Source organism: Haemaphysalis longicornis, unplaced genomic scaffold (assembly GCF_048455015.1).
Source record: "Haemaphysalis longicornis isolate Haplotype H1 unplaced genomic scaffold, Haemaphysalis longicornis Haplotype H1 scaffold_13, whole genome shotgun sequence".
NCBI lineage: Eukaryota > Metazoa > Arthropoda > Arachnida > Ixodida > Ixodidae > Haemaphysalis > Haemaphysalis longicornis.
The window spans coordinates 28,136,783-28,139,319 of record NW_027526233.1 but is presented as its reverse complement, the minus strand read 5'-3'; the positions used below and the strand labels follow the sequence as shown (position 1 = coordinate 28,139,319).

The 2,537-nt window shown below is 47.0% G+C and overlaps 1 non-coding gene across 1 annotated transcript; it reads left to right on the top strand.

The window, feature by feature from the left end:
* The first annotated feature begins 1,609 nt into the window (after positions 1–1,609).
* Trnat-agu (transfer RNA threonine (anticodon AGU)) lies at positions 1,610–1,682 on the top strand. The gene has a single exon. It is a non-coding gene; the product is annotated as a tRNA-Thr (tRNA).
* Positions 1,683–2,537: the final 855 nt, after the last annotated feature.

Genomic DNA, 2,537 nt, shown 5'->3' with positions numbered 1-2,537 from the left:
ACACTTAGGGCACACATTAGGCAACTCAACCGGTTGCCCCATCACCACCTTGCATCCCTGCCTTCACCACGACCGCAGGCATCTTTTGGTAAGGTGGTTGCCACTCACAGTGGGAGCTTGCCATCGAGCTATACACCTCCGTCTCGGCCCTCGTCGCCACTTTGGTGCCTGTCACAGCCACAACTGCACTTAAACATCCCGGGAATAAAAAAGAAAGCGGACCTTCCACCTAGCGGTCTTCAACAGCTATCCCTACTCTTTCTACATGAGGCATACAGAGACCGGGTCCATGTCTACACAGATGGGTCGGTCACCACGTCCAGTTCTGCCGGCGCTGTTATGATACCACAGAAGTAGACCGATATTCATTTTAAGCTTTCAAACTCGACCACGTCAACCGCTTCTGAATTGACAGCTATTCGGGAGGCCCTTCTATTCATGCAGCGGGAATCGCCAGAAAAATGGGTTGTGCTATGCGACTCTAGGTCCGCTCTTCAGTGTCAGCCCTCCGCCGCTGCCCATACGAACAACTTGTGGCTGAAATCCGGTGCTTATATGACACATTGGTCAGGCATAGACATTATATCGTTTTCCAGTGGCTCCCAAGCCACTGCAGCATTACTGGGAACGAACAGGCGGGTAGAGCAGCTCATGGCGCTCACACAACTGCAAGATTGACCCGCATCCCTCTTTCACGCACTGATGCAGCAAGGTCGCTGCGGTCCATTGCCCGGGAAGTCACTCTCGCTAAGTGGAATACACCCGAGTTCTCCAACGCTCGTCTTTACTCGCTCGACCCAAATTTCCAGCGCCACCTAATAATAACGTGCCACGCTCGGACGTCACCTTACTTTGTCGCCTGTGCCTAGGTGTTGCCTTCACCGGTGCTTACTCCTACACCATTGAAATGGCCAACAGCCCTGCTTGTGATGCGTGCGCCACCGACGAGACGATTGAACACCTTCTGTGCCATTGTGACCGCTTCATAACGCCGAGGCAACAGCTCTCCACCACACTTCGCCGACTCGACAACCTCCCCTTTAGAGCGCAGATAATTTTGTGCCATAGGCGTTGTCCGACACAGGCCGAAAATGCTATAAAAGCCCTACTGCTCTTCTTGAAGGACACGGGCTTGTCTTAACGATTGTAAGGACATTACTATAGTGCAGTGCCCTTAGTTCGCCCATTTTGTCAGTGGACGCATAAGTTTTGTGCATTTTCTAGTTGTGTGCGTTGTTTGTACCGCCTTTATAGTTGCCTGTTCACGCCTTGTGTTTTTTTTACTTTTCTTTCTCTCATTTTATCCTTTAATATGTACCTCTGTCCTTTCCTTCCCTTTCACTTCCCGTATCCCCTCCCCCCTGAGTAGGGTAGCCAACTGGACAGTACTCTGGTACCTCCCTGCCTTTCCTGTACTATTCCTTCCTTCCTTCCTTCAACGCTGGTCGACCACTCTCGACATGTCGTAGACGCTCGGGTCACGGCCCGGAGGTTAAAAAGAAGGCCCCTTCACCTCGAGTAGTCCGAGTGGCGCTGGCTACCACCCCCATGCGCAGGAAACAAAAACACCTGAACATAAATACCCCAGAAAGTGGAGGCTAAATTAGCCCCGCCGGTAGCGTAGTGGTTATCGCACCAGACCAGTATTCTCGAGGTCGTGGGTTCGGATCCCACCTGGCGGGCATTTTTTCTCCACTTTCTTATTTTCCAAATTCTTTATCTTGAGATACTACATCCTCCCCTTTGCTTTTCGAGGTCTTCTTGACTGCCAATTCTTATTTCTGTTTTATTTTCAACGAGCCCCTCATTTCCTATTCTGATTCGGTACATGCATAGCGAGGGCCTCTGTTCTGGCAGTCTTGTTGCCATAGGGAGCTTAAGAGGGTTCAACGCTGGTCGAACACTCTCGACATGTCGTAGACGCTCGGTTCACGGCCCGGAGGTTAAAAAGGAGGTCCCCTTCACCTTGAATAGTCCGAGTGGCGCTGGCTACCACCCCCAAGCGCAGGAAACGAAAACACCTGAACATAAATACCCCAGAAAGTGGAGGCTAAATTAGCCCCGCCGGTAGCGTATTGGTTATCGCACTAGACCGGTATTCTTGAGGTCATGCGTTCGGATTCCACCTTGTGGGCATTTTTTCTCCACTTTCTTATTTTCCAAATTCTTTATCTTGAGCCACTACATCCTCCCCTTTGCTTTCCAAGGTCTTCTTGACTGCCAATTCTTATTTCTGTCTTATTTTCAACGAGCCCCTCATTTCTTATTCTGATTCGCATGATTATATATATATATATATATATATATATATATATATATATGTATATATATATATATATATATATATATATATATATATATATATATATATATACATATATATATATATATATATATATATATATATATATATATATATATATATATATATATATATATGTGACAGAAATAAGGGTTGGCAGTCAAGAAAACCTCGGAAAGCAAAGGGAGGGATATAGTAGGTCGTAGAAACAGATAAAGACTTTGGAAATAAAGAA